Raw genomic sequence first — 12,649 nt, 5'->3', positions numbered from 1 at the left:
CAGACCACTAGGCAAGCCTGTAGACCAATAAATAAGCCTCCGGAACACTAGGTAAGTCTACAGATCACTAGATATACCTATAGACCACCAGGTAACATGAAGTAATACTAGCTAAGACTTACTAGGTATTCCTATAGACCACTACATAAGCCTAAAGCTCACAAGGTAACCCTACCGACTACTAGGTAAGCATGTATTCGACTGGGCAAACCTAAAAATCATAAGGTAAGCCTTTAGAACACTTGATAAGCCTTAAGACCACTAGTAGAGCTTCCAGACAATAGGACAAGCTTATAGACCACTATATAAACCTATAAAACACTGTACACACCTATAGACCACTATGTAAGCCTATAAAACACTATATACTCCTGCAGCCTCCTCGATAAGTCTACAGATGACTAGTTTATTTGACAAACCACTAATTAAGCCTATAGAGACCAGGTAAGCAGACAGACCACTACTGACAAAGTAAGCCTTTAGACGACTATGTAAGCCTACAGACCACTAGGAAAGCGTAAAGAACACAAGTCAGATTCAGCTTGTTAGTTAATTGCTGGGCTCTTTCCAATTTTTGGGAGTTTGGAAAAGCTGATCGATCATGATCTTGAGTTTCTGTATGTGAGGACTTTAGCATGTGCCTAAGTCTGTGTACGTTTCCTCAGGCTTTTCTCCTACCTTCTAAAAGCATGCCAATTGATGGATCAGAAAAATCTGAACCTCTACAGGCAGATGGAGTCTCCACAGACCCTTTAATTTCACTGATGGGAAAACTTACCATTCGTCAAGCTCTAATGTGAGACCCTTTCAGTTTTAGCTTATATTCTGCTGATGTGAAAACAGAGGTGAGTCAAATTGCCTACTTAGACCCACAGGTGAGCACCACTAATGGCTAAGTGCTTGGAAGGAAAGAAATAGAGAGGTTACAGGCTTTCAGTCCTGGCAAAATGTCTACTTTGGAGGCACAATGTTTCCTCTGTCTCCACAGCAGCTCAGTATCCCTAGCAGAAAAAAGAACTTCATGTTTGTCTCTGGTATTTCTGCATGTTGCTGATTTCAGGTCTGACTAGTGTTGACAGCTAATATTAGTAACACAATTTCTCTCTCTATCTTTTCTCTGTCTGTCTTTTTGAATCTTGTAGTTTTTACAAGACATGGTTCTCTAACTGAGTCAGATCTCAGGTAGTTGGAAAACACATGTTTTTGTCTTGAACATGCTGGCAGAGTAAATTGGTGCCTGTCGAGCCTGAAAATAACCTGTCAACCAAGCACAGGTGTCTATGCATGCAGGCTCTGATGGATGGTGATTAAAAAAGCGTGTGTGTATGTGTGTGTGTGTGTGTGGTGTGTGCCAGGCAAATGTGTGTAGATGTAGTAGAGGTTTCAGTAGGAGTTTGGCTACATTGTGTGGCAGACAGGGAGGTGTTTATTATGACTCAATTTGATCACGGGTGTGTTAATGTCAAAAGAAAAGCCAGCATCAGGTTCCTGCCGAAACGAAGTAAACATGTTAGATAGCCATGTGGTGTAAATACAATATACATATAGTGGGCCATAGTAAACAAAATCAAATATGAATATTTTTCTGTAAATCACCTGTCAGTCAGCCTCGGTGGGTGGGGTCAGCTGGAAACGAATACATTTATTCGTGAGTCTTTTGCAGGAGCATTCACATAAGAAATGTGGTCTTTGTAAAAAGCAATTAGCTGGGAAAATGTTTATTTCCTATGAGAGATCCTGACTTTATTTATGAGACTCACTAATGTGACACTTGACTAATCGACTGGCTTTAAGTGATGATTTTATATACGGATTATGCTGTCAAGATTATATGATTTATTTATTTTAATTATACACCAATTTAATGGATAATTTGTGTATCTTAATCATTTCTTATTAATGACCTGAAAGAAAGCAATCCAAAACAAATCCATAAATTAAAACCTGTAAGACTATTTCATTAGGACAAAAGTAATGGCGCCCTATAAAGGGAGGAAGAGTTCGTGTGTGTCTGTGGACGCTGATGCACCGCAATGGCTGAGCTGCATTACTGGAAGATTTTTTTTACCGTTTAATTGTCATTTTGTCATTTTCAGTTCTCTGGGAATTTTGTAAACCAGCTGTACCATGAATAAGCATAGTAATTACGGGTGATCGGCGCTTATCAATGTGCGTATGTGAATATCATGAAGATATGACGTTATAGGAACTTTTCTAAATCTGGCAGGACTTCTTAGTTCTTACACAAAACTTTAGGAAAAGATTAAGAAAAGAGGCCTATTTTTGGTTTATGGAAGAGTAATAAGGTGATGTCCAGCTTAGGTATGTTTGTAGCAATTTTAGCTAATGTTAGCTCATTCGTAGGCATAGCTGTACTTGATGGGTTTCCGCCAATCTCTGGTAATTTGTCAAAACATTTTGCACCTTTTATTCATCTCAAGTTCCTTTATGTTCTGATGATCAAAAGAATGTTTGAACAGGGCTGTATTTCAGAAGTATATGACAGTGATATCATAACTGGGTGTCACAGTGGTGCAATGGATAGTGTTACTACCTCACAACTCCACGGTTTGATTCTGAGCTTGAGTTACTGTAGGGAGGTTTTCACATTCTCCCCGTGTCCATGTAGGTTTTCTTTGGGTTCTCCGGGTTCTTCCCACCTCCCAAAAAATGCATGTATGTGGATTGGCTATTTTAAATCACCCCAAGGAGTGAATGAGTGTGTGTATGGTACTTTGTGATGGATTGGTGTCCCAGCCAGGGATGGATGGATTCCTGCCTCCCAGCCTATCCATTGTTCCCGGGATAGGCTCAGCGCCCTGACCAGGATGAAGCAGTTACTGAAGATGAATGAATACAGTAGGTGGCTGATGGTGTAACGTTAGCGGCTAATTTGCCAGACTCTGGTGAGATTGGTTGACTTTCTAAGAAGGATAATGATGGAAGTACTATGACTGATTAATTTTGTTCCTGAGAAACACCACATATTAATAGGATTTTTGGTAAATCTTTGTTATAGACCAATGATGCTAGCTGATTCCACCCACAGGGGTTGTGTGGGAGGTTTTAAGGAGGGATTCTTTAGTCAATGGAGGCAAAGCAAAAATGTTCAGCGTTGAGATCGGGGCCCTAATTAGCAGAATTAGACACAGATCAAAGCAGACAATTAAGGATGGTGTTGGCTGAGGGGCCGGCCTCATTTACATCACAACACGGCAGCAAGCTTCTCATTATGGACAGCCAAAATAATACGGCTGAGGAATCACGCCAGAGCCTGTCTCACCTCTCTCTCTCTCTCTCTCTCTCTCTCTCCCCCTCCCCTCAGCTGCTCTCTGTCACCGTCTTTCACACACTCTCTGGCTTTGTCTGTATCTCAGTGCAAAATGTTGATATGCATGTAAGGAAAACAAAACCTCATTTTCGCTTTTAACAGTCGACTTAATTAAGGAGGGGAATTAACTTGTTTTATGTGTGCGCAATCCCAGTACGTGGCTCGCCCACAGAAATATCGTGCTGTTAAAAGTTCTGGCACATCCATTCAGGCAGGCCAGTCAAATAAGGGGGCTGATGGAGGACGCGTCTTTGTCCCTCCTGTCAGCGTTTGCTCTCACAGCCTGCAGAAAGCTTTCTCAATTCAGTGTTCCCTCCACTTAATGGTAGTTGAAAATAGAAAAGTAGAAGTCTAAGCCCTTTTGGGGGGAAAAAAAGAACTTCCTGCACCTTTTCTTTTTGTCCGCTTTGACTCATGATGTCCGGAACAAATTACAGGAAGGACGTCAGTCAAACCAGAGCAGCTGATGGGCTGAGGGAGCCGAGTCAGAAGAAACACAGCATTGTGGGTTCTGTAGCCAATGATTTATATGAATGTTGTATGTGTTTACATGCTACCAATGCAGCATGTATTGGAGGAAAATCCCATTCTATTTCTGAGTGAGTTCACATCATGTCAGAATTACTCTTATACTCATACAAGGAAAAGCTCACTATTTAAAACCTACCTTTTCACCTAACATTTTCCCTTTTTTCCTGTTAGTCCTTTTGTACTTTGTACAGAGACCTTGGGTGTTCGAAAGGCACTACGTAAATCAAACGCACTATTATGTTATTGTTATTATTATTAAGCTTATTCTCACAGAAACTGACACTAAACTACAACGAAAAATCTAGTCTGAGCCATTTTTTTTCTCTCTCCCTGTGACATAGATATCAACACCCCAATTTTAGGAATATTCCACCAGAAAGATTTAAAGGTTTTTATTACTTTTTAGTCTTGACTTCCTGTAAAGATTGTGTTCGGTAAGAAGCCAGTTATCAAATGGGGTGTTTGGAAACACTCAGGCTCACTAAAGATGTTTAAACCTCGCTAGTTAAGTGAATGTCGTGCTGTGATCAAGTCGTTGGATAGCTACATGCGGCAACAAAATGGACATAAACCTAATCAATTCAGTTTGTAATCAGATGAAGTATGAATATTTTTGATGAATCAGATGGAGTTTGCAGTCAAAATATCTGACATTTTTAAATGTGATTATTCTCCCTTTTGACTTTTGGGGGTAAAAAGAACAATTCCTGGTTTCTGGCTGATAAATACAAGTTCAACGCTTTCTTTTTTTTTTTCATAATTCCAACAGGCAAGCCAAGCAATCGGGATATTTCTTAATCTGATATCTTTCCATGTGTGTGCGAAAACATAACCCGATACAGAAGAGTCACTCTGGAAGCAGTAAATACTCTAGACTTATTTCAGCACTAAATCAGCAAACAGGTAACATGTTTTAAAAAAAATCTGTCAAGAATTTTGTCTTTTATATCACATTCGTATTTTTTAAATGTATTGGGAGAGATAAAGAATAAATATAAAGAATATTTTTAGAAAGAAATGTTTTCACGGATTGATAGGTAGGTCCAGAGTCGTCCCATTATCACATTATGTAAGCAGTTTTTTTTTTAATTATTAGATGTTCTGCTTACAAATGTATGCTGCTGTAATAATGATTGTTTTTATATTTGTTTATAAGTGTAATCAAAAAGTTTATACATTCATTAGTTAGGTGATTAAACTTGAATGGAATTTTTTATGGAGGATACGATGTCTTTTAACATTAGATTTTATGAGAATATCCACACTCTGACTCATGTAGTAAAATATACTTAATAAATTATAAATAGATTATAATTTAATAAAAAAAAAAGGAGTTTGGAATATGGATAAAAACTGGTTTGCGTGTGTATGTGTGTGTTTTCCGTTGCACTGTCAGTCTTGGCCGTGAGTTCCAGCTGAAGTGTTTGATGAATGGCAGGTCTTCGGCAGTCGACCTCGCCTTTTAGCTGAAGTGCCATTCTTCTGCGCTCAGGAGACCCGGACTGGCTTTTATTCTTTCCGAAGCCATGAATATGTTTTTGGGGCTGCAGTTTAAACGCTGTTCACTCTCCATTTCAGCCTGTACCTCAGGGCTCGGGCCAATTAAAGCGAACGGCAGAACTTCACTGCTCTCCGCTCACCTCTGCAATGGGAATAGATGTGTTCATAACTGGCCATGGCTTGATAGCCCGCTTCACTGGGCACTGCTTAGGCATAAAAACGGTTTTCAATAAAAAAAGGTCCCGTTTCGAGCCAGAACTTAGTCCGAGATTATTCTGCATCCTCTGGGTTTAACCCAAATGGAAATATAATAACAAATCTTCCATTTAATGCCATATATTATACACTGAGGCATGGAATTCAGTTTCATGCCTTGTTATCCAAATGCTATACACTGTCAGTTTTTACATTTTATACATTTATATCGGCTACAAATCAATTTCACCATTTTTGCATGTTTTCATTTCGTGGTGTTCAAGAAAAATGGATCCATGATTAATTTTACTGAGATTTTTTTTTTTTTTTTTTTGCCACTCGAGACAAAATAAAGAAACTATGAAGCATCCTGGCTTTAATTACCACTTTATATGTGTTTTGTCAAGATCAGAGGTGGTAAAAGTACCAAAAATCCTTTACTCAAGTAAAAGTGCAATTACTCATCTAAATAAATCATCAGGTAAAAGCTGAAGTTTCAAAATCTTCATCCAAGTTAAAGTAGAAAAATATAAACTCTTACATTTACATAGGGGGATTCTATCCTGGTGGGCGTGGTCTCGTCCAGGATGACCACACCCCCGTCCACAGGGCACAAGGGCCCACTGAATGGTTTGATGAGGATGAAAATGATGCAGATTATATGCGATGACCTTCACGCTCACCACATCTCAACCACATTGAGCACCGATGGGAGATTTTGGAGTGATGAGTTGTGAGTTGAGTGACAGCGACAGAGCTCTCCATCACCACCACCATCATCATTAAAACACCAACTAAGGGAATATCTTTTGAAAAATAATAGTGTTCATCTCTCCATTACAGTTTCAAAGATGTGTAGAATGCACTGATGCTGTTCTGGTGGCTCGTGGTGGCCCAACACCGTACACTCGGAATTTCGAGCAAAATATAAATCTTAACGCATCTCAGAAATATCTGATCCCAGATCAGCATGGTTCTTTTATTTCAGAGTGCTTTGTAAGTACCGGCCCTTTTTCCCTCCTTTCTCTGCTCATCATCTAACCGAGTGATTACGCACGAGTCAGTGGGAACCCTGCCGCTGTGAAGAATGCGCTCAGAACCAGAGTGCTTGAACGTGAAGTGTCACAGCGTGCCATGTAATGTGGATATGGAGCATTTTTTAGTTTCCTCTTCTCCTTTTCCCTTTTTTTTTCTACACCTCATGAGTTTCTCATGCTTTGCTTCTCGGTCAAGTGTACAAAGAAAAGTGACGCTTCAGAAGACGACTGCCTCTCTCCTGACTCTCGCTGTGCCTCTATGTGTGTGACAGGGTTTATATTTAACTCACAGAAAGCTAGACATTACACAGCTATTGAGAAAAAAACAATACTGAATATTTTTCAAATATTTTCTGTCCATTCTAAATGATTATACATGTATCAGATTATGTGGTTTTGCAGTAATTGTGTAATACTGAAGTCCATAAAAGGCCAACAAAGTCTCCATTGTGTCCATTCATTCATATTTGACCACCTCAGCATCAAATGAATGCATCCCTTTGTTTTATTTAATTTAATTTTACTGGCCACCAGCTTCTATAATGAGAAACTATTAGCTTCCTGCATTTCTTCCATTTCTGTTTGAAGAAACTGCTCCCAATTCTAGTCCTGGAGAATCCAGTGTTCTGCATATTTTAGTGTTTTCCTTGCTCTAATACACCTGATTTAACTAATCAGCTAATTACCAGCCCTTGCTGAGGTGAAGTGGGTGTGTGAGAGCAGGGAAAACACTAAAATGTGCAGACCGGGGTTGGGAACCTGTGTTATAAGGTGTAATTTTCTCTCTATTACTAACATATCATTTTCAGTGGAACTGCTCTAAAGGTATTTCATTTCCTACACCTTTTAATGCTAACTCTACGTTCAAACTAGTGACAAAGTGACAGGTCGAGGATTCATTTACAACGTATGTGCGAGACACAGAGTCACGATCTCTGCAAAAGCAGAAATTTAAATGAAATTTAACACCATAAAGCGACAAATCTAAACGATTGGCCCGTATGCTTCCTTGGACCAATTCTACGGTATGTGTGGTCCGCTGTTTCTTCAGTTCCCCACTCACGACTTTTAGCTGCTATTAGTTCCCATTTAGTGTTATAAAAGTTATAACGTCGTTTCATCTTATCCTGTCAAATATGACCGACCTCTTGTTAAATAAGCTATATAGATAAGTCATTACAAGAAAAATAAAGCTTGAAAGGAAGTAGCAGAGATTGTTGGTGCCCCTGGTGAGTGAATGTAGCTAGTATAGCTAGCTTGCTTTGCTAATCTGTCAACAAAGCAAGTAGAAAACCTTGAATGTAAATCAAACAAGCGATTTTCACACTGTTTCTTGTCTTATTTAAATTTGTGTTGAACTAGTTAGGTACAGAAGCTATATATACTGTTTATTATCTGGAAGTTAGACAGGCCACGCCCACAACTGACAAATTACATGTGATACGCCCGGCTTTGCGCTTGCTAGTGTGAACGTAGGGCTATATGGCAACATTGATTAATACTAGATTGTGTTTTTTACTACTTCTCTTACACTGGATTTTATTTAACATGTTTTGTCATCTCAGCTTGTTATCCCAGTGGTAGTTTAAAACCTTGAACAGCTCCAGATTCAAAAGCTCTTTGACTGATTTGACTGTGTTGACATTGTGAGTAAGAACAGTAGTGGATGGAGGAAATGGACACCAGCTATATCTCCTTTCCTGTCACAGTTTGATGCTTTGAATTGTAAACGTGGCATTGCTAAAGCACTCAGTGAATAATGCTATTATTAGAACAGTACACACATTCCTACTGCCGGGTCCACGCACTGATAAAAAAGGCCTGAGAGTGTTTGAGCCGTGTGAATGAGAGGAGGTCAGGTCACTCACCTCCATACACAGCTTGAAGTGAAAATGAATCTTCCTCCACTAACATCGCTCTTTATAATGTGTGTATATTTGTGCAGGTTGGGCTTGATAGGATGCAGATCATATCAGGAGAGAGCGTATTCACTCAAACTCATCCACTCCAGCTCCTTTTCATACGATCCATCGCCCTTTTTCTGCAAATGAACAGAATTGTTCTGTATGACACTTGTCCTCTTTTTAATGCGTAAAATTGAACACCTCTCGAGTCAGCCAGCGTTCGGCGGAAAGCAAAAGCATCCTTTTATTAAAGCCTTTTAAAAGCATGTCCTCCCGCCTGCTTTTAGGCATCTGCCTGATTTCATATTTCCCTCAAACCTTTTCATTTCGTCTCTGCACTTATTCAACTTCATTGCCTCGTTTTATTTATTTATTTATTTAAATCTGTGATTTTTTTTTCCTCGGACCTGGGTGTTCATCCTTCACACTTTTTCACTTCTCAGCCCTTTCCTCATTACTTTGAATAAATAGGGATTGAGGAATGGGGTGTGTTAAACATGGCCGTTATCTCTAAGCGTCCAGGTGGATGTGCAGTGATCGAGGGACGGCAGAGACGAGACCTGGATCTTGGTTACGGGACATTTACAGAGCTCATTTCAGTGGATCAGCACATTATTATATGAATAAAAATGCATGGATACTTTTTAAAGCTTAGAAGAGATGCAGGAATGAACATGATTATGCACTTTTTATTGCCAAGGGGGCAAATAATTTTCGGACAGATGCATAAATTGGGCTCAATCACAATAGATATACATCATAATAAATGATATATAAGTATTTATAATAATTCAGCTTATAATATATGAACTGGCATCCCATCCAGGGTGTATTCCTGCCTCACACCCAATATTCCCTGGATAGACTCCAGATACACTGCAATGAATGGATTAATGGATTAATGAATGAATGAATGAATGAATGGACGGATGAATGAATGAAAAGATGAACGGATGGATGGATGAAAGCATATATAGAGCATGTAGTGTTGCAAATGACACAAAATACAATCACAGACACAGATAACAGCCAAATTTACTATTTACCATGTATAAATAGTGAAATATTAATGTATTAATATTAAGAGCAATGATTGATTGTGTGTAAATGAGAATTTGATGATTAAGGAAATTTGACCTCTGTGTCATGTCATATTTGTGAAACAGGAAGTCATCAGTGACCACTTCAGAGTTCCTGAAGGTTCAAATCCATAGTAATGTTAGTAAGAGTCTAAGAAATGTGCTTGCTATTTTTAAAAAACTGGTCTCCGTGATCAATCGTAAGATGTGTCTTGTCTCTTTATTTAGTGAGAAATTTAAAGCATCGGATGAATGAGTGTCAGGATAAAGTAGCTGCGACACAAAGTGTAGTCTTTATGCTGAAAAGTCAATAATCCATAAAACAAGTTGGTGGTCCAGATCGAACCCAGGAGGCTAATTTCCCCGGCTAAAGTCGCGGGCTGAATTGTGTTAAAAGCTGGTAAGAAAGAAAGAAAGCGAAGATGAACAAAGGCTCCTGTGTGTTCTGGGTATAAGAGTATAGTGCAGTAGATCTGTCTTATATGTTACAGAGATAAAGGTGTGAGACACAGTAGCATCCTAAAGTAATCCAGTAATCCATAAAAGTACCAAATTCCAACATTTGGCTGCTCATTATTCAGTTTTTCACCATTTATGGGAAATTGAAATCTACCTAAATATCCTGATTAGGAATGTAACTGAATACAGATACATTATTCAGAAAGAATTCGTGATGCGTTCTAAGTCCTGCAAGCTTCATATCTGACCAATTGCTTGTGTCCGCATGAAAGTAAACCCTCCCGCTCGCACAATGTGGGATCGCAGTTCTAATACACACCTCAAGTCTAAACCAAATGCCCTGGCAAAAAAAAATAAAATAAAATAAAATAAATCATATCTGTATTTGTATTTTATTTATTTATTTTTTTTGCCAGGGCATTTGGTTTAGACTTGAGGTGTGTATTAGAACTGCGATCCCACATTGTGTGAGCGGGAAGGTTTACTTTCATGCGGACACAAGCAATTGGTCAGATGTGAAGCTTGCAGGACGAAGAAAGACCACAGTCATTAACATGAACGTGTAGTGTTCATTCTTCCATGCTAGGTAACTGCCTGGTCAGGGTTATGGGTTATGGCCTGGTCAGGTTGTGGGTTAAATTAGGCTAATAGTTTCTATATACCATTTTGGTATAAACCAAATAATAACTTTGAGAGCAAAAGAAAAAAAAAATGCACATCTCTATTTGAAACCAACTATAAACTAAAGTGATGTAGCTGAGGTTGAGGAACTGTCAGAGCCGGAATGCCTTCCAGTTATGCCTTCTGATTTAGGCCACTCCTACTTCAGATTTAAATCCAAGTACACATAAATAAATAAATATGGATATTTGAAACACTAAACAGAGACTGATATAGATCTTAATCATGTTTTTCATAAACAATGGAATTAAAACAGTCATAAATTGCTGTAATTTCCAGGCAGGTCCTGAGGGCTGTAAATAACACAACATGAGCACACTCATTAGTGGTGTAAATGTTTACACTATACACCACTGTACGTGATTTCTCTCTGCCTCATTCCTAACTGAGTGCACACTGATTTTCCTGATTTGCCAGTAATGTTAGATACTAGATAAGTAAGGAATAAAATCAGCGATGGGGTGGTGGGATGGAGTGGCGTTACTTCACCACCGTTATTCACCTATAACACCGAAGTCAAAGTGTTTTGCTCCTCTTACACCACAGCAGTTTGGTGTTTCCATCATACAAGTCCCTGTGAATCAGCTGTTCCTACAGAAATGCTAAAGTATTACAATGAGCACATTAATATAAACCCGTGATTTGCAGCTGGAACTACTGTCAGAGCTGCCGTTCTAGAAAAAGAATCTTCTGACCAATCAGAATCCAGAATCCACCATCGCTGTGGTATATGTAAAAATAAATAAATAAATGTCTCAGCATTAAATATTAACATTCTGATTTATATGTACGCAACAGTGTACAGTGAGTCTGTAGCCGTCCTCGTGGAGCCGTATGTCTGAATTCATTTCCTTTTTTATTAAAAAAGAGGGTTTATTTGGATTATTATTTCAGCTATCCTTACTCCAATATCCCGCCCACTGGGGTCTGTTATTTAATTGCTTGGGGTGCTGCTTCTCTGACCGTGAACAAAGTGCGTTTCCTCCTTTTGTTTAGCTGACTGTGTTGTTTGAAATAAAAAGGCACGCAGGGAAAAGCTTGCCTCAGCGTTTCAGCGCTCCGTGGCCTCTCACGCAGCTTCTGTCATGCTGTAATGCTTCAGGTTTGACTGCCTGGGTCATAATCTATATCTCTTGACTGTCATTTAATTAAACGCCTAACGGCTTTTCCGTTGTGTGCCGGTCTCACGACCCTGCTGGTGGAACAGTCAGAGAGGCCACGAGTCGCTGAAGGAGTTCCCTTCATCCTGCCTGACTCCATGAATACATTCATTTAAATTCATTATGGGTCAGCATCACCCCGGCTTTCTCTCCTCCCACACACACACACACACATACGCACACACTCCTCTGTGAAACGTCATTCCTCAGGCTTGTATAAAGGACACAGACTGTGCTTAGAACTACACATAAAGGACTTACTGGGAAATGAGCTAAATAATAATGTTAATGACCATGTATGAGTATAATCTATATAAAAAAAAATCAGTATCCTGCAGTCTCCGAGGAAGAAAGGAAGAAATTAAAGAAAGATTAAGTGTTTAGTTAGAAAAAAAAGGAAAGAGGAAAATTGGACTGAAAATTAAATTGTTTCACCAAACAAGTAGCTCTAATTTATACCCTCAGAGAAGCAGAAAGAAAGAAAGAAAGAAAGAAAGAAAGACCGAAGTGTTTTCAGAAGAAAGAAGAACATTCTGTGATGGAAAAGGAAAAAGGGAAGAACAGTAAATCTGTACAAAGAAAGGAGGAAAGAAAGAAAGAAAGAAAGAAGTGTAAATGAGTGAGAGAAATGAGTGTGAGAGAAGGAAAGCAAGAAAAATAAATAAATGGAAAGAAAGAAAGAAAAAGAAAGAAAGAAGAAGGAGAAAAAAGTGAGAAAGAACAAGAAAATGAATGAATGAAAGAATAAGGAAGAAAAAAGAAAGAATGAAAG

At 38.9% G+C, this 12,649-nt stretch overlaps 1 protein-coding gene across 1 annotated transcript in view; it reads left to right on the top strand.

Annotated features, from left to right (window-relative positions):
* The window catches only part of LOC113525375 (receptor tyrosine-protein kinase erbB-4), a 366,993-nt gene that overhangs the window by 23,830 nt on the left and 330,514 nt on the right, over positions 1–12,649 (top strand).

Source organism: Pangasianodon hypophthalmus, chromosome 5 (genome assembly GCF_027358585.1).
Source record: "Pangasianodon hypophthalmus isolate fPanHyp1 chromosome 5, fPanHyp1.pri, whole genome shotgun sequence".
Lineage (NCBI taxonomy): Eukaryota > Metazoa > Chordata > Actinopteri > Siluriformes > Pangasiidae > Pangasianodon > Pangasianodon hypophthalmus.
The sequence above is the reverse complement of the archived record's forward strand: the minus strand, read 5'-3'. Positions and strand labels throughout refer to the sequence as shown.